The 19,989-nt window shown below is 46.2% G+C and overlaps 1 protein-coding gene across 4 annotated transcripts in view; it reads left to right on the forward strand.

Annotated features, from left to right (window-relative positions):
* greb1l (GREB1 like retinoic acid receptor coactivator) overlaps positions 1–19,989 on the forward strand; it is a 417,126-nt gene that overhangs the window by 170,596 nt on the left and 226,541 nt on the right. For 3 of the 4 annotated variants that reach the window (XM_072467885.1, XM_072467884.1, XM_072467887.1), the window contains one exon: positions 1,888–2,001. The gene's annotated coding sequence lies outside the window, so the exon portion shown is untranslated. Of the gene's footprint in view, positions 1–1,887; positions 2,002–8,298; positions 8,411–19,989 lie in introns of those variants that run through there. The other variant, XM_072467886.1, reaches the window with a different exon arrangement.

Consider the following 19,989-nt stretch of genomic DNA (forward strand, 5'->3'; position numbering starts at 1 on the left):
GCTTGGTTCACTGTCTGTGCAGAGTCTCCACATCCTCCACGTGTGTGCGTGGGTTTCCTCCAGGTGCTCCGGTTTCCTTCCACAGTCCAAAGATGTGCAGGTTAGGTGGATTGGCCATGATAAATTGTCCTTAGTGTCCAAAATTGCCCTTAGTGTTACTGGGTTATGGGGTTATGGGGATAGGGTGGGGGTGTTGACCTTGGGTAGGGTGCTCTTTCCAAGAGCCGGTGCAGACTCGATGGGCCGAATGGCCTCCTTCTGCACTAGATTCTATGATCTATGATCTAAGGATTTTGCCTACGGGTGCGGGCCGGTTGCATCGCAGACGATTTGGCGCCCCCTGCGATTCCTGTTTTCTGCCTCTCCCACTATTCATCGTCCTATTTTCGCTCGAGTGAGAGTACAATGGGGCCGGAGAATCTTGCCCTCTGTTTTCTGTCTGTTAACCAATCCTTAATTTATGACAGTCTATTACCTCCTCTCCCATATACTAAAGCAGTGTTCTTCAAACTATTTTTTCGGGGACCCAGTTTTACCAACCGGCCAATCTTCGGGACTCAACCCGGCCGACCTTCACGACCTTCGCCGGCCGACCTGCGCGACCCACCATTTTCTCTTACCTTGTTTGCTGCTAACAAAAATGAAGGAAATGGTTTTGGGTCCCTTTGGCCCTCGTACACGCTCCTCCAATGGAACCTGTTGGATGAAGGTTAAGCCTTCCGGTGTCGGAAAGTATGGAATCTCCATCTGTCCAAAGTTCTGCATTTATTTCCTGTAGGAGGTTAGTTGCTCTCTTGTTGGAAACCGTCATTGCCTGGCACTTACTTACATAGCATGAACATTACTTTCCACTTCTCAGCCCAAGACTGAATGTTGAAACATACAGGCACAGACTGTATCTGAGGAATTTCAAATGCAATTGAACACCGTACAATCATTAGTGAAAGTCCCCACATCTGACCTCATGCTGGAGAGAAAGTCTTTGATGAAGCAGCTTAAAATGGTTGGGCCGAGGACACTTCCCTGAGGAACTACTGCAGCAAAGTCCTTGGGTTGAAATGATTGGATTTCAACAACCACAACCATCTTCCCATGTGCTCGATGTGACTCCAACCAGTGGAGAGATTTCCGCCTTCTTCCCATTGATTTCAGTTTTAGTAGGGCTCCTTGATGCCGTACTAAGGACCAAGGCTGCAATAAGGTCAAGAGCTGAATGGCCCTGGGAGAATTCAAACCGAGCATCAATGACCAGGTTATTGCTAGTAAGGTGCTGATCGGTAATACCATCAAAGACCCTTTCCATCACTTTGCTGGTGATCGTGAGCAGGCTAAAACATAGAAACTGGCCAGATTAGATTTATTCTACGTTTTTTGTGAACTAGACATGTAGACATACCCAATTACTCCGTGATATTGATCAGTCCAATAGGACAAGTGATCAGCAGAAATTCTAATCAGATTGTTTGCTTCAACATGAGCTCACTTTGTGTGTGTGTGTGTGTGTGTGTGTGTGTGTGTGTGTGTGTGGTGGGGGTGGGGGTGGGACGGGGAGAGAGAGGCTTTTGGACTGTTGTGTCAAGAGTTGTTTTCTACACTGGCAATTTTCCCAGCAGCGTTTGGAGTGGTCTTTTAGATGATGTAGGTGTTTCTGACAGATTCTTGTCTGAAAATAAGTCCCCAGAAATACAGACTGTTAACTAATTAGCTGCTTTCTAATATCAAAATGAATATGCTTGCATAATGTGTTTTGATAGGAAACAGCTGGAGGAGAAATAAATACACATTTAAAAGTTCAGCTATGGTGATTGTGAGAGCTAAGTTGGTTGGGTTAAAGAAGCAGGAGTCCCTTTCACTGCCTTCATGAATTTTTGGTTTTCTTTTCCCCAGGAGCTGTAGTTTCTGCCACTGAGAAGATTTACTGACTGTGAAGACTCCAGTGCTATTTTCCCACATCGCCTAAAAATGAATGCATTTCCAGAAGGTTAATTGAAAGAAAAGGAGGTAAAGAGAAAATGCATCCCAGCAATCACTGCGTGATGCTTTGTTTAAAAAATCATTGAATTATACATCAGTTATTTTATGTGTTGTTAGTTTTCTTCTCTGGCTTGAAGAGAGTGCCAGGAAAATATTTCTCAACCAGCAGTTTCTCATGATTTATTTACCACTATTTTTGTGAGGGATTGAAATTTCTCCATTGGTTTGCTGTTGAATGAATGGGCAAGTAATTTTTCATGAGAGTAGCTTTGACCCGATCCATGTGAAGTCTTGGGATGACTCCATTTGTTTTTTCTCCCAATCAACACCCTGAGGGTTACCATTAATCAGAAACTGAACTGGACTAGCCACATTAATACTGAAGCTACCAGGGCAGGTCAAAGGCTAGGAATCCTATGGTGAGTTACTCCCCTCCTGACTCCCAAAAGCATGCCCACCATCTATAAGGCACAAGTCTGGAGTGTAATGGCATACTCTCCATTTGCCTGGATGAGTGCAGCTCCAACAACACTCAAGAAGCTTGACATCATCCAGCAGGACAAAGCAGCCCACTTGATTGCTCCTCCTTCCACAAACATTCAAACCCCCCACCACCACCGACGAACAGTGGCAGCCATGTGTACCATCCACAAGATGCACTGCAGTAACTCACCAAGATTCCTCAGACAGCACCTTCCAAACCCACGACCACTGCCACCTCGAAGGACAAGAGCAGCAGATACCTGGAAACCCCACCACCTGGAGGTTCCCCTCCAAGCCACTCACCACCCTGACTTGGAAATATATTGCCGTTCCTTCGCTGTTGCTGGGACAAAATCCTGGTACTCCCTCCCTAACAGCACAGTGGGTGTACCTACACCTGAAGGGCTGCAGCAGTTCAAGAAGGCAACTCAACACCACCTTCAGAAGGGCAACTAGGGATGTGCAATAAATGCTGGTCTAACCAGCGACACCCAAATCCTGTAAATGAATTTTTTTAAAGTGACAAATCCTCAGGACAACAATTGGCTCATTCTCACAACTATATGGTATGCAGCATCCTGGCAGGACAGTGATTAAAATTGTGATCTGCACTTCACCTAGGGTGCGGTGCTTCTTTTTTTTTTGTCAGCAGCATTTCCCATCCAAAATGGCAGGTAAGGTAAAATGTTCTCCACTGTTCTGCCCACCTCATTAGTCCATTGGTATCTTCCTGCACCTATAGCTTTCTTCTTCATTATCAACCACAACCACATGGTCAATTTTTGTGTCATCTGTAAATGTCTTAATCATACCCCCTATATTCAAGTCCAAATCATTGATTTTCACCAGAAACAGCAAGAGATCTAGTGCTAAGCATTGTGGAAGCCCATTGGATCCGACTCCTAGTCACAAAAACCACCATTGGCCATTACCATTTACTTTCTGCCTCTAAGCCAATTTCGGATCCTACTTGCCACTTTGTCCTGAATTCCATGGGTTTTTATTTTTGTGACCTGTCTGTTATGTGGGACCTTGACCAAGGTCTTGCTTAAATTTAAATAGACTATATCAAATGCACTACTCTCATCAATCCTCCTTGTTTCCTGCTCAATAAATGTAATCATGTTAATAAGGCACAACCTTCCCTTAACAAATCTGTACTGACTGTCTTTGTTTGATTTCTATCTTAATAAATGAATATTTATCATAAGACCATAAAACCATGAGATGTAGGAACAGAAGTAGGCCATTCGGCCCATCGTGTCTGCTCTGCCATTCAATGAGATCATAACTAATCTGATATGATAATCCTCAATTCCACTTTCCCGTCTTATCCCCATGACCCTTGATTTCCTCACTGAATAAGAATCTGCCTACCTCAACCCTGACCATATTTAATGACCCAGCTTCTACAGCTCTCTGTGGTAAAGAACACCACAGATTCACTACACTCTGAGAGAAAACATTCCTCCTCATCTCTGTCTTAAATTGACAACCCCGTACTCTGATATTATACCCTCTGGTCCTAGACTCTCCCAGAAAGGGATACAACCTTTCACCTTCTATCCTTTCAAGCCCCCTGCGAATCCTGTTTGTCTCAATAAGGCCATCTCTCATTCTTATAAACACTAAAGAATACTGGCTCAATCTACCAACCTCTCCCCAGAAGAAAATTCCTCCATCCCCAGGATCAAACTAGTAAACCTTCTCTCGACTGCCTTCAATACCAGTATATCTTTTCTTAAGGAGACCAAAACTATTTAATGTATTCCTGTCCTTCAGAAACGTTTTCCAATAACTTTCCCACCATCGGATTTTGTCTGACTGACCTGTAAATACCCAGTCTACCCTTTCTCTCTTTTTAAACAATCCACCAGCCCTCTGGCACCACACCTGTAACCAGAGAGGACTGTGAACATGATGGCCATGCCTCCACTATTTAGAACATAGAACAGTACAGCACAGTACAGGCCCTTCAGCCCACGATGTTGTGCCGACCATTTATCCTAATCTAAGGTCAATCTAATCTACACCCCTTCAACTTACTGCTGTCCATGTGCCTGTCTAAGAGTCGCTTAAATGACCCTAATGACTCTGACCCCACCACCTCTGCTGACAGTGCATTCCACACACCCACCCATCTGTGTAAAGAACCTACCTCTGTCATCTCCCCTATACCTTCCTCCAATCACCTTAAAATTATGTCCCCTCGTGACAGTTCTTCTCATTTCCCTTACAGCTTAGGATACATTTTGGCTGGGCCTGGGAATTTATCGACTTTCAAAGATGTTAAAGTACTTAACACTTCGGGTGCAATTTACTGGCTGTGTCTTGCCGGAATCGGGACGGGACATGGCCGGTAGAATCCGTGAGAGGCTTCTTCCAGGATTCTTGTTGTTACGCCTCAGGAGATCTAATGGGATGTTGTGATCTGGATCCCACCCACAATAGCCGGGATCCAGACTTGCAAGTTAAGTTGCCATCTACCAGCTTCGTCGAGGAGACCCCAGCCGGCCGTGGGGGTGGGGGTGGGGGTTTGCACCTAGCGCTGGCCCCCACAAACGGTGGATGATATCTGGGTCGGGGGGCGTACTCTGGAATTGTCAGCCTGGCACCCTGGCAGTGCTAAGGTGCACAAGTGGCATTTTCCCCACGCCAGTGATCTGGCCTGGGGGTACCCTCTCCATATAAGGTGGGATGGGGGCTCGAGTACTGCCTAACAAGTGAGCTGGGTGTTGGGGGGGGGTCTGGGGGTTGTGTCAGGGGTTCGAGAGATGGTGCCCCGATCTCTTGTGACTGAGTGTGGACCAAAAAGAACTAGAGTGTCGTTAGATAGTGAGGTCATTAGCCCTGGAAACAACCCCGCTAATCACGCCCAGAATGGACTCTTTCTTCCAGTCTCTCTATGCTAGTTTTATCTAATATTTCACCCTCCACCTCCTTGCTGATTGCAAAGTCTGTATCGTCCCTTTCTTTTGTGAAAACAGAAACAAAGCATGCATTGAAAGCCGTACTAACTCTCTGGCCTCCCCACAAGGGCTATCCTTATGACCACTAATAGGCCCTACTCTTTCTTTTGTTTATGCTGTTTATGTATTACTAAAAACATTTTTGGGTTTCCCTTGATTTTACTTGCCAATGTTTTCCAAGCCCCCTCTTTGTTTTCCTAATTCCGTTTTTAATTTTACCCATACACTTTTTATACACAGGGCCCAATAACTGCAGAACGCCTAAGTGCTTGTTATAAGCTTCCCTTTATTTCTTTACCTCTTTTTTAAGCTCCTTGACATTTGGGCGGTTGGGGGAGGGGGGGGGGGGGGGTCTGCATTTGACAGTCCCCATTCTTTTTCTTTCAGGGAACATTTTGTAACTGGGTATTAAGTAGTGCAAGATTAATTTGGGATGCTTTATATTTCTGCACTTCCTTTTTGAAGAAACATTCAGCCTATGCGTCTCCCTGTTTGATATATCTTGTTGGAAATTTGCCATGTGGTTAATTGGTTGCATGAAACTGCACTGTTGAGCTGCAACTCCATGGTTATCCAACCTCTCAGCTACGAGTTTCCATAAAGGTGCTGTTGTTGCTCATGATACTTTGAGCAGGGAGAGAGAGACAGACATTGAAGGTCAAAATTGTTAATCTCCATTGACATGAGCTGCAGCAGGTCAGAGGAGCTGTGCTCAAATTCTGGAAACAGTATTTGTGTTCTGGGTGAACTGTTTATTTAACAAGACTGAACAGGTTTGGTAAGGGCAAAATGTGTAATTATAATTTAATCATTACTTTTGTAATAAATTCACCCAAAGAGCACATGCTTAGATCTATTTATAACGTCTATCTGGTCCAATATCGTGATATTTATGAAGGAACATAAGGCAATTTCTTCAAACTGTGTGATTGTTACAAAGTTCCTGATGAAGGCTGCAGCTAACGTGAAAAGTTTCAATGGATGTCAACAGATGAATGAATCGGCATGTGCTCCATGTTGAAATGGACAAGACAGCTCAGCACCAAAATTTGAAACTGGCCACTTAGAGAAAACAAGTGAGGGAGCTTGAGGGAAACAGTGGAAAAAGGAGATTGGTTGCTCGTTACCAAGAAAAAGGACCAAAGTGGAGGTGGAAAGTAAAGGAAAAATTAAAAGAAAGTTAGTGACTAAGAGAATGCATTATAATCAAATTCTCAGCCTACCTGTCCTCTGGGCACTCTCATGTTGCAGTGTAGTTCCAAAGACACCAGTATTCTTTGGGCACCTCACTCAAATGATTATTACTTTGGGTGGAATTTGCACTTTACAATGGTAACATTCAAAATTAATTTATTTTATGCCTTTCGTAAAATTTTTGGTCTGAGGAACTTCTTACTAATACATCAGCGTGTCTGTGAAACTACTATTGTGAGGATCGATTTTACCCCATTGGTCATCTAGGGCACTGAGTATTCATAACAATAACAACTTGTATTTATAGTAAACCACCTCAAGGTACTTCCAATGGCATTATCAAACAACATTTGACAGCAAGCCACAAAAGGAGATCTTTGAGCTGATTACCAGAAGCTTAGTCATAGAGCTGAATTTTAAGCAGTGCTTTTAAAGGAGGAAAGCAAGTTTGGCGGGAGGGGAGATGTTTTAGGGAGGGAATTTCCGAGCCTTAGGGCTTGGCAGCTGAAATCACGGCCATCGATGTTGGCCATTATAGTAGAGGCCTTTGGCCTTCAGCTTAGCTTCTCAGCAAAATATTTGCAAGTTTTTTCTTAGCTACAAAGGAGGGAACTCAGTGGTGAAAGGGTTAAGGGTTTGACGCTGACATTGTGCCCACTCCTATTGTTTAGTGTGGTAATGAAATCAGACTGAGTTTTCAATGGAGAACAGATTTGAAATTTATTGTTCATTGTGCCCTTGGAGCAGAAGTGAAACCCACCAGAATTGAAGGGTCATTGCCACAAACCAGGTTAAATTTACTGCTTTTTATATTGCAGCAATGGGACCCAAACCTCTTATCAGTAAAGCTTTTGTGGAAAACTTGCGAGCCGTGGAGCAAGTAGAGAAGGGTGACTGTATGACACTTTGTATTCAAATTCGTGGCCAGGTGCTAGGAGGAAGCAACATCAACTGGCTTGACATGGGATGAATGCAGCAGGCCTGAAGTGATGCAGAAACAAATGCAGAGGTCATAGGGTAGATGAATGAGGGTCACTCAGGCACTCTGGGGGGTGTATTTTGTTACTTTGTAAAGCAAGCGTGCTTTTAAAACCTTGAAGAGTTTTATAGGATAAATCTTGATTTGTGAATATTTTTTTGTGAAACTGGAAAGTATATTCTTTTTGTCTAAGAATATCTTGAAGAATTGCGTTGCTTTTATGAATTGCAGTCATTTTTTGCTGTACATGTCCCATATTTAATATTTTTACAACATTGAAATACAGTCATGCGATTGAAAATTGTTTCTGGTGAGGTGCCGTAATATCAATTAGATTCACCAATTTAAGAGAAATTACATCCCCCTCAGAATTCCCGAAATTGGGATTTTGGGATTTCATGCCTTACAAAAACTTAAGAGAATTCTGAAAATGAATGTGTCTTTCTCAAAACATTTTCATGTTATTTAGCCATGTCCTAGAAGGAAATACTTCTTCTCAAAGTATTAGTCTGATGCCCGAGGTGCTAATTATTTAAAGAAGGTTCCAAGATTTTTTGCATAAAATATTTCATATGGTGGGGCCGTTTACGGTCAGGAGCTTTGTATATGAAGAAGAATGAAATGCCACAAGGGTCGTCCTCTTGGGATCTGGCACGTGCCAGAAGAAAGCTTTCTGCTTCAGAGCACAGTCTTTAGTTCCAGTCAGTGTCCCACACACTACAAACCGGACGGAGCATTCTGAGAGTGATTAAAACATCAATGAAACCTCAAATGCAGCAGGGAACAGAACCTTACAGCAGACGAAAGAAAGGTAGGAAGATATTTATGAAATGTGTTCTTGTAAAGTGGTGAGACTGTTTATACTGCTTAGGATCTAGGCTGTAAATCCGCCCCGACTAATGTTTGAGATTCCTCAGAGAACTAGAAGTGTTTACTTTACCAAAGAATCTGTGGTATGTCAGGGAACAGGGGTTCTTAGATCTACTATTCTGGCAATTGACTAAAACATTCCTTTTAATGATGACAAAAGAATTTCAAAAGCAGTAAACAAGTAGAATCCAAACCACGTCTAATCTTGGAAACGCAGATGTATACCATTGAAATATTCTCAGATTCCAATTTTATATTTTTAATTTTAAGTATATCTGCTGAGAGAAGGTATTATTCACCTTGAATTCTTCTCTCTGGAGTTATGCTCATTGTACACTGATAATTTAAAAAAAAGAATGGAATCCTCGTGAAGCCAATAGCAAGAAAACCAATGGGCACAATTTCACTGAATTTTCTTTTACTGAAACAAACTAAATAAAATCAATGTAATTCAAATATTCATTAACCGGCGAAGGATATTCCAAGTAAAAAGGTAAATTTCCCTTTAATTGTTTGACACAAGAAAGATATGCCTTGTTTAGTTACAAACATTCCCATTACTTCCTGTACAAATGTCTAATCTCACAGTCTTTTCCAAATCAACCTATTTTGGAAGATTCCCATCCAATCATCTCGGCTCTTGAGTCACATTCACCACCAATTTTATTCCATATAAAGTCCCCATACCTGGTTCCAGTGACAAGTTGCAAGTCTATGAACTCTCTCTCACTTCGGTCACAATAGTCCTGATGGCACAGAATTCCCAGACACTCTCTCCTCTGATCCTTTTAAGTTATCTACTGGGCTCTGGCGCCACCCGAACAACAACAATAGGTATTGTTCAATCCATTTCTTTCCTATCTTTAGTGTTCTGCCGTTTCCAGCTGTATACCATGCACAGTAATACAGGGCGGGATTCTCTCAGCCCGGTGACGGGCTGGAGAATCGCTGCGACCAGCGCGAATTGTGCCGCGCCGGGACGTGATTCTCCGCAGAGTGGAGAATTGGCGCCTTTGGCGCCTGCGTGGTCGGCACGGCACCGACTGGGGGCCGCTCTATGGGGCCCCCCCCGGCGGTTCTCTGCCTGGGATGGACCGAGCGGCCGTACCACAAAATCCGAGTCCCCCGGCGCCGTTCTAACCTGCTCTTAGCCGGCGGGACCTCAGCGTGGGAGGGTCTGGGGGCGGCCTGTGACGGGGGAAGGGGGGGGGCGCCTTCGCTGTGGCCTGGCCCGTGATCGGGGCCCACTGATCGGTGGGCTGGCCTCTCGGGCTGGGGGCTTCCTTTTTTCCGCGCCCGCCCTTGTAGCCCTACGCCATGTTGCATTGGGGCCGGCGTGGAGGAGGGACCCCTGCGCATGCACGCATTGGCGCCGCTGTCGCTGTGCATGCGCGTACCCCGCGGCGCCCAGTTGACACTGAAATACGCAGCTGGAGCGGCGTGGGTCGCTCCAGTGCCGTGCTGGCCCCCTGTTGGGGCCAGAATTGCTGATCCTGAGGCCATGTTGATGCCGTCGGGTAACGTGACGGCGTTTACAACGGCGTCAACACTTAGCCTCAGGATCAGAGAATCCCGCCCACAGTCTGCTCTATGTCGGAGACCTGCTTCAACAATACAATCTATTCAAAGACTGCCAAACTGAAAACTTCCATTTGGAGAGAGCCTTGCTTGTTCTCTTTGCACAAAATCCCAGTTGCCTGAATGGCCATAAAAAGCACCCCACTGCACTTAGCTTTCTATTTACCTTTGCTCCTTCGCTGTTCATTCCCATGGCTACTGAAGGTCACATAGGCATTTCTTGGAGCCTGCGATGTCATAATCAGGAAAACAATTAACCCTCTTTTTAAAAATACTCCCCAGCACACTTTGTTCATTTAAAGTAGATTTCACAAAACAAAATACTGGCTTTTCCCAACATATGGGTCCACACAGCGGAGTGATTGTTGGCTACTAACCGCAGGGCAGGATACTGTGGATCTGTGGATGCAGGAAATCTGCAACAGAAATACGAGAAATACTCAGCAGGTCTGGTAGCATCTGCGGATGTAGAAACAGAATTAACATTTCAGATTGACGGCTCTTTATCAGAACTGGGAAAAGTTAGAGGATAACAGTTTTTTCAATTTCTTAATTCATACATAGAATGTGGGTGTTGTTGGTGAGGCCAGCATTTGTTGCCCATTCCTGAGTGAACAAAGAATAGTACAGCACAGGAATAGGCCCTTTGGCCCTCCAAGCCTGCGCCGATCACATGTCCTATCCAGACAAACCGCCTGCATCCTTCGATACCCCGTCTGTTCATGTGCCTATCCAGATAAGTCTTAAAGGTCGCTAACGTATCTGCCTCAACCACGTCACTTGGCAGTGCATTCCAGGCCACCACCACCCTGTGTAAAAACTTCCCCCGCACATCTCCACTGAACCATTCCCCCATCACCTTGAACTTGTGCTCCCCTTGTAAATGTCATTTCTGCCCTGGGAAAAAGCCTCCAACTGTTCACCCTATCTATACCCTTCATAATTTTACGAACTTTTATCAGGTCGCCACTCAGCCTCCGTCTTTCTAGAGAGAACAATCCCAGTTTATTCAATCTCCTCATAGCTAATATCCTTCCTACCAGGCAACTTCCTGGTAAACCTTTCTGTACTCTCTCCAAAGCCTCCACTTCCTTCTGGTAGTGCGGTGACCAGAATTGGACACAGTATGCCAAATGTGGCCTAACCAACATTCTATATAACTGCAACATTATTTGCGAATGTTTATACTCGATCCCCCGTCTGATGAAAGCAAGCATGCCATGTACTTTCTTTACCACCATTTCCACATGTGCTGCCACTTTTAAGGATCTGTGGACCTGCACGCCCAAATCTCTGTGTCTCTATACTCCTGAAGGTTCTGCCATTTATTTTATAGCTCCCGCCTGTATTAGATCTACCAAAATGCATCACCTTGCATTTGTCCGAGTTAAATTCCATCTGCCATTTCTCCGACCAATTTTGCAGCCTATCTACAGCCTGCTGTATTCTCTGACAATCTTCATCACTATCCGCAACTCCAGTAATCTTAGTATTATCCGCAAACTTGCTAATCAGACCAGCTACGTTTCTTCCAAGTCATTTGTATATATTACAAACAGCAGAGGTCCCAGCACTGATTCCTGCGGAACACCACTAGTTACAGACCTCCATTCAAAAAAACACCCTTCCACTGCTACCCTCTGTTGCCTAGGCCAAGCCAGTTCTGAATACATCTAGCTAGTTCACCCTTGACCCCGTGTGATTTAATAATAATAGTAATCGTTTATTGTCACAAGTAGACTTACTGTGAAAAGCCCCTAGTCGACACATTCCGGTGCCTGTTTGGGGAGGCCGGTACGGGAATTGAACCCGCGCTGCTTGTCTTATTCTACATTACAAGCCAGCTGTTTAGCCCACTGTGCTAAACCAGCACCCTAAAAAAGATTTAATTAAAAAAAATTTTTTTTAGAGTACCCAATTCATTTTTTCCAATTAAGGGGCAATTTATCATGTTCAATTCACCAACTTACACATCTTTGGGTTGTGGGGGCGAAACCCACGCAAACATGGGGAGAATGTGCAAACTCCACACGGACAGTGACCCAGAGCCGGGATCGAACCTGGGCTCTAGGCGCTGTGAGGCTGCAGTACTACCGTGCTGCCCTGATTTAATCTTTTGCACCAGCCTGCCGTGAGGGACCTTGTCAAATGCCTAACTAAAGTCCATGTTGATAACATCCACAGCCCTTCCCTCATCAATCATATTTGTCACCTTATCAAAAAGCTCAATTAAATTAGCCATGACCTCCCTCGTACAAAACCATGCTGTCTGTCGCTAATAAGACCATTCACTTCCAAATGTGCATAGATTCTATCTCTAAGATTCTTTTACGACCATTTCACTATCACTGACGTCAAGCTCACTGGCCTATAATTACCCAGGTTATCCTTGCTACCCATTTTAAATAACGGGACAACATTGGCTATCCTCCAATCCTCTGGGACCTCACCTGTGGCCAATGAGGAAACAAAGATTTCTGTTAGAGGCCCAGCGATTTCATCTCTTGTCTTCCTCAGAAATCTGGAATAAATGTCATCTGACCCTGGGGATTTGTCTCCCGTAATGCTTTTTGACACACCTAACACCTCCTCCCTCGTAATAATGACTTGTTCTAAAGTGTTTACATATCCCTCTGAGACACCAACAATCAACGTGTCCCTCTCCTTTGTGAATACTGATGCAAAATGCTCATTAAGGATCTTACCCACTTCATTTGGTTCTACGCACAATTTCCCTCCTTTGTCCTTAAGTGGACCAACTCTTTTTCTAGCTACTCTCTTGTTCAGGGCAGCACTGTGGCTTCACAGGGCCAGGGTCCCAGGTTCGATTCCCCACTGGGTCACTGTCTGTGCGGAGTCTGCACATTCTCCCCATGTCTGCATGGGTTTCCTCCGGCTGCTCCGGTTTCTCCCACAGTCCAGAGACGTGCAGGTTAGGTGAATTGGCCATGATAAACTGCCCTTAGTGACCAAAAGGTTAGGATGGATTATTGGGTTCTGGGGATAGGGTGGAAGTGATGGCTTAGGTGGGTCAGTGCAGACTCGATGGGCCAAATGGCCTCGTTCTGTACTGTATGTTCCATGTTCTATGTTCCTAATATACGTATAAAATGCCTGGGGTTTCTCCTTAATCCTGCCTGCCAAGGACATTTTGTGACCCCTTTTTGCCCTCTTAACTCTCTGTTTGAGCTCTTTTCTAATTTCCTTTTATTCTTCAAGTGCTTCACCTGTTTTTAGTTGCCTAGACCTCATGCATGCATCCTTTTTGACTGGACTCACAATTTCCCTGGTCATCCCCAGATCCTGAATCCTGACTTTCCTCTCTTTCCTTTTCATTGTGGCATGCCTGCACTCCCATCAACTGCTCCTTAAAAAACTCCCACATGCTAAATGTGGATTTACCCTCAAACAGCCTCTCCCAAACAACAGCCTCCAAATCCTGCCTAATCTGGTTGTAGTTCGCCTCCCCCCAAATTTTGCACCTTAACCCTAGGACAACACTTGTCCTTTTCCATGAGTATCTGAAAGCTTACGGAATTGTGGCCACTGTTCGCCACATGTTCCCCCACTGCAACTTTGATGACCTGGCCGGGATCGTTCCCTAGTAAGTACTAGGTCCAGTATAGCCCCCTCTCTAGTCGGCCTATCCACATATTATTCAGAAAAATCTTCCTGGACACACTTAACAAATTCCTCACCACCCGGACCCCGAGCCCTGAGGGATTTCCAGTCAATATGAGGAAAATTTAATTCTCCCACTGCAACAACCCTATTATTTCTACATCTATCCAGAATCTGCTTTCATATCTGTTCTTCAACTTCCCGTGGGGTGTTGGGAAGCCTGTAATCCACCCCCATCATAGTGACTGCCCCCTTCCTGTTTCTGAGTTCTACCCAGAGTGCCTCGTTACTTGATTCTTTCAAGGTGTCCTCCCTCTGTACAGCTGTAATATGATCTCTAACCAGTATTGCAACTCCCCCACCTCGTTCACCGTCCCCTCTGTCTCGCCTAAAACACCTATATCCCAGAATATTTAGCTGCCAGGCCTGTCCCTTTTTTAACCAACTCTCTGTTACCGCAACCACATCCAAGTTCCGTGCATGAATCAAGGCTTTAAGTTCATCTGTCTTACCTGTTATACTCCTTGCATTGAAACAGATGCACTCCAGGCCCACTGAATTCAACCTCCCCAGTCTGCCCTTCCTCTTAGCCAGCCTGGCCCTGGTACCATGCTCATCCCCAGTCTTTACACTTGCTGGCTTACTGTTCTGATTCCGATCCCCCTGCCACATTAGTTTAAATCCACCCGAACCATACCAGCAAACCTCCCAGCCAGGATATTGGCACCCCTCCAATTCAGGTGTCTTTTTACCTAACTCCCTAAATTGAAGGACCTTGCTCCTTTTTCTACTATGTCATTGGTGCCAATGTGGACAATGATCTCTGTCTGATTTGCCTCCCGTTTTCGGATACTTTGTACCCACTCAGACATCCAGGACCCTGGCACCAGGGAGGCAAACTACCATCCTGGAGTCACTTTTGCGGCCACAGATGCGCCTTTCTGTGCCCATTGACTATTGAATCCCCTATCACTATTGCTTTGCTGCACATTGTCTGTGCAGCAGGACTAGTCGTGGTGCCTTCGCTCTGGACATGCTGCTACTGTCCCCTGATGGACCTTCCCCCTCATCAGTATCCAAAACAGCATACCCGTTAGATAGGGGGATAGCCATAGGGGACCACTGCACTGTCTGCCTACTCCGCCTGGCGGTCACCCATCTACCTTTCTGTACCTTGGGTGTGACCACATCTCTGTAGCTATTATTTATAACAATTTCAGCTAATTGTGTGCTCCTCAGTGCTTCCAGCTGCTGCTCTAACCGAGCTTCTGCAACTGATTGCACTTCCCACAGATGTAGTCCTCAGGGACATGGGAAGTGTCCATGATGCCCCACATCGTGCAGGAATAGCGCACTACCCTCTAGCAAGTGCGAAGAATTAAAAAAAAAATTCTTACCTTCCAAAATGTAACTCAGAATCTACTCCGGTGAGCCTAAGAATTGCCTTTGAGAAGATACTTGTGAGCTGCCTTCTTTAACTGCTGAAGCCCACATGTTGTAGGTACACACACAGTGCTGTTAGGGAGGCAGTTCCAGGATTTTGACCAAGTGACAATTAAGGAATGGCGGCAGTATAGTTCCAATTCAGGATTCTGTGGCTTGGAGGGAAATTAGCAAGTGGCGGTGTTCCTGTGCTCAGCTGCACTGGTTCTTTGAGATTTGGGGTTCAAAGGACCCTTGGTGAATTGCTCCAGTGCACCTTGCAGATAGTGCACATTGCTGCCACTGTGCATTGGTGGTGGAGGGAGTGAGTTATTAAAGTGGTGGATAGGCTACAATTATGTGAGCTGCTTTGTCCTGGATGGTGTTAAGCTTCTTGAGTGTGTTTTGTGCTGCACTATCCAGGAAAGTGGAGAGTGTTCCATCACACTCCTGACTTGTGCCTTGTAGATTGTGGACAGGCTTTAAGAAGTCCGGAGGTGAATTACTTGCGTTAGAATATCTAGCCTCTGACATGCTCTTGAAGTCATAGTATTTATATGGCTGGTCCAGTTCAGATTGACCTCCATAACCACCTTCCTTTGTGCTAGATGTGACTCCAGCTAATGGAACATTTTGCCCCAGATTCCCATTGACTACAGTTTCGTTAGGGCTTCTTGATGCCACACTTGGTCAAATGCTGCCATGACGTCAAGGGCAACCACTCTCACCTCACCTAATGAGCTCAGCGCTTTTTCCCCATGTTGAACCAAGAGTGTAATAAGGCCAGGAGCGAAGTGGCCCTGGCGGAACCAAAACTGAGCGTCGGTGAGCGGGGTATGACTGAGTAAGTACTGCTTGGTAGCTCGGTTGATGACCCCTTCCATCTATTATTTATAACAATTTCAGCTAATTGTGTGCTCCTCAGTGCTTCCAGCTGCTGCTCTAACCGAGCTTCTGCAACTGATTGCACTTCCCACAGATGATCAAGAGTTGGCTGATGGGGCGGTAATTGACGGCTGGATTTGTCCAGTTTGTGTACAGGATATATCTGGGCACTTTTCCACATTGTCAGGTAGATGCCAGTGTTTTACCTATAGTGGAACAGCTTGTCCATGGGCATGGCTAGTTCTGAAGCACAAGTTTTCCCCACATATTGTCAGGGGCGCATAACCGCAGTATCCAGTGCTTTCGGCCATTTCCTCATATCATGTGGAGTGAATCAAGTTGAATGAAGCCTGCCATCTGCCATGTTGGGGACCTCTGGACGATGCCGAGATGGATCATCCACTCAGCACTTCTGGCTAAAGATTGTTTCAAATACTTCAGCCTTATCTTTTGTACTGATGTGCTGAGCTCCTCCATCACTGAGGATGGGGATATTTGAACGAAGAGTGAGTTAGATAAGGACAAAAGGAAGCTCTGTGATAGGATGAAAGACATGATAGCTTGAATGACAGGATCTGGCAGGGCTAAATAAATGGTGCTGGAGCAAAAAGAGAAACAAAAGATGTGTTTTGAGCATTTGGGTACTGTCTGAAAGCAAAACTAAGGGAAAAACCAAAACTTGCAAAGAAAAGAAAACAAAATAGGAGTTTATGGCCTGAAATTATAGAACTCTGTGGTGAGTTCAAAGGCTGTAAAGTGCTATTTGAAATTGGGCTTTACTGGAACAGTGCAGTAGGCCAAGGACAGAGATGTCAGCACGAGCACAAGGTGGAGAATTAAAATGGTAGGCCACCAGAAGGTTGATGTCATACATCCGGACTGAATGGAGGTTTTCCACAAAGTGACCACCAAATCTGCAATTGGTCCCGCCAATGTAGAGGAGATTAATTGTGAGCAGCGAATATACAGACCGAAGTACACATACATCACTGCTTCACCTGGAAGGAGTGTTTGGGTCTTGGGAGGTGAGGAGAGAGGAGGTAAAAGGTGCATCAGCGTTTGCATGGGAAGGTGGCATGTGAAGAGGATGGGGTGTTGGGGTCATTAAGGAATGTGCCAGAGTATCACGTAGGGAATGATCCCTTCAGAATCCTGAAGGGAGAGCAGAAAGGAAAGGTATGTTTGGTGGTAGCAACACATTGGAAGTGGCAGAAATTGTGGGGTGGAGGTTGAGGACAAGGGGAATCCTATTGTGGTTCTTGGAGAGATGGGAAGGAGTGAGAGAAGATCTGGCTGACATTACACGGGCTGAGGACCCTGTCAACCACAGTTTGGGAGGGTTTGGAGGGGACGGGAAGAGATGTAAGGGGGAAATCATTTATTGAGGGGGAAAATGAAGACCTCTCAGAAACATTGATGTGAAAGATTGCACCTTCAGAACAGATGTGACGGAGATGAAGGAACTGGGAAGATGGAATTAATTTCATTCCATTTTGTTCTTTTTGCTCAAAACTGATTACATCTCTAACTCTTTCTAGTTCTGATGAAAAATCATTGATCTGAAACATTGTGGACAATTCTCCAGTCTCGCTCACGTAGGCCCAAATCATGTTATGGCAGGTGAATCTCGCGAGAGGGCCGCAACGTGATTTGCCCTGGCGGGAACTCATCTTGAGCTTCACCTCATCCTGACTGGTGATGTAACCTGGTTCACACCGAGAACCAAATTAGCATATTCAAAATCTAATATAAATATGCAGAATCGGCGTTAAGCCAAATTTACTCAGCACCTGTAATTCTCCCACCCACTGGTGCAACGTGAAGCCAGCAGGAATCACTTCTGGTCTCCAAAACCGGAGACCTGACGCGATGGACACACTGGGGGACTTGGAGCCCACTGAAGCCCGCTGGGTGGTCAGGGCCATGGTTGGAAAGTGCCCTGGCATTGCACCCTGACGGGGTGCCGTGAACCAGTGCCAGGTTGGCAAGGGGTGGAGCTTGAAGGGGGCCTTGAATGGGGAGGAGCTGAAGGGAGGCCCAGATAGTGGGTGGGGGGGGGGTGCATTAGCAACCCCATAGTGGGGTGCCACTTGCTGGTTGGGGGCAGGGGGTGTGGTGAATGTATAATTACTGATAATTCACCAGTGCACTGTGTTATGTTATATGGGCTCTACCTATGGGCCATTGTGTGGCTTCACCCACAGGGGATATGTTGGGGCATGTATGAGCTCCGCCCATGGCTCCGCCCCCTTTACAGGAAGTATAAGAGCTGCTGACCTGCAGGGCCGCCTTCAGTGTTGTACAGGTCACAGGCAGGCTCAGTTCTAAGCTGATTAAAACCACGGTTTATTTCTCCATGTGTCTTCGAGAGAATTGATGGTCGCATCAGGGGGGATTCCTGATTGCAGCGAATCTGGGGAGGGGTCTTTGCCAATGATTGGGGGTGGGTGGATTCTTGTCAGGTTGTCGTAAAATAAGGGCACCTTTTTAAAATGGCACCGCAATCTCTGAGGAGCAGGGCTTGTTGGCGTCTTTAGGCCCCAAACACTTCATTCACGGCGCAAATCACCCCAACCTCCAAAGAAATGTCCAAGTGTGGGTGGATTGCGATCTGAATTGAGCTGATCCACCCGACCGGAATCACACCATGGGCGCCATTCTCCGACCCCCCGCCGGGTCGGAGAATGGCCGTTGGCTGCCGTGAATCCCGCCCCCGCCCTCGCCGAAGTCCCCGGTACCGGAGTTTGGGCGGGGGCGGGAATCGGGCCGCGCCGGTTGGCGGGACCCCCCGCTGGATTCTCCGGCCCGGATGGGCCGAAGTCCCGCCCAGAAATTGCCTGTCCCGCCGGCGTAAATCAAACCTGGTATTTACCGGCGGGACCAGGCGGCGTGGGCGGGCTCTGGGGTCCTGGGGGGGGCGCGGGGCGATCTGACACCGGGGGGTGCCCCCACGGTGGCCTGGCCCGCGATCGGGCCCCACCGATCCGCGGGCGGGCCTGTGCCGTGGGGGCACTCTTTCCCTTCCGCCTCCGCCACGGCCTCCACCATGGCGGAGGCGGAAGAGACTCTCCCCACTGCGCATGCGCGGGAAACTGACAGCGGCCGCTGACGCTCCCGCGCATGCGCAGCATTTCCGCGCTAGCTGGCGGGGCAACAAACGCCATTTCCGCCAGCTGGCGGGGCAACAAACGCCATTTCCGCCAGCTGGCGGGGCGGAAATCCCTCTGGCGTCAGCCTAGCCCCTCAATGTTGGGGCTAGGCCGCCAAAGATGCGGAGACTTCCGCACCTTTGGGCCGGCGTGATGCCCGTCTGATTGGCGCCGGCTTTGACGCCAGTCGGCGGACATCCCGCCGTTGGGGGAGAATTTCGCCCCATGTTTCCAACAGGAGACCACACTTTTCGGAGAATTGCACCCATTCTGTTTTTCTCTCTCCAGATTGCTGGCTACCTTAGGAGCAAATGTATTATGTTACTGTAATTAATATTTTCAAGGTTGCTGAAAACTAAACAAAAAGCACATCAATCATATTAAATGTTGTTAACAGACATGTTTGCTCTCTGAACATAATCCTGAACAAAAATTATTTCATCGCTAGTGGACAAGATTTATTCCTGAATTTTTAGAGAGCAATTAAGATTGAATAGAGCTACCTGACCTACTGGGTTGAGACACCAGTCACAGTGTTAGCTGATCTCAGACAAGACAGCTGTAGAGGAGCTACAACAGAGGCAGACATTAAGGAGATATTTCCTAACTCCCAACAAATATATATTCATTTGAGAAAGAAAGACTCCACAAGAAGGATGCATCATTTGTGGCTAAAAAAGGAAGTCAGGGATAATATCAAATTGAAAGAAAGGGCAAACAATACTTTGAAGATTACTGGTAGGCCAGAAGATGGAGAAAATTTGAGAAACTAGTAAAGGATGACTACGAAAATCATAAAGAGGGAGGAATTATGGTGTGAGAGGAAACTGGCAAGAAATATAAAACAGATAGAAAAAGCTCCTAC

This window comes from Scyliorhinus torazame, chromosome 11 (genome assembly GCF_047496885.1).
Source record: "Scyliorhinus torazame isolate Kashiwa2021f chromosome 11, sScyTor2.1, whole genome shotgun sequence".
Classification (NCBI taxonomy): domain Eukaryota; kingdom Metazoa; phylum Chordata; class Chondrichthyes; order Carcharhiniformes; family Scyliorhinidae; genus Scyliorhinus; species Scyliorhinus torazame.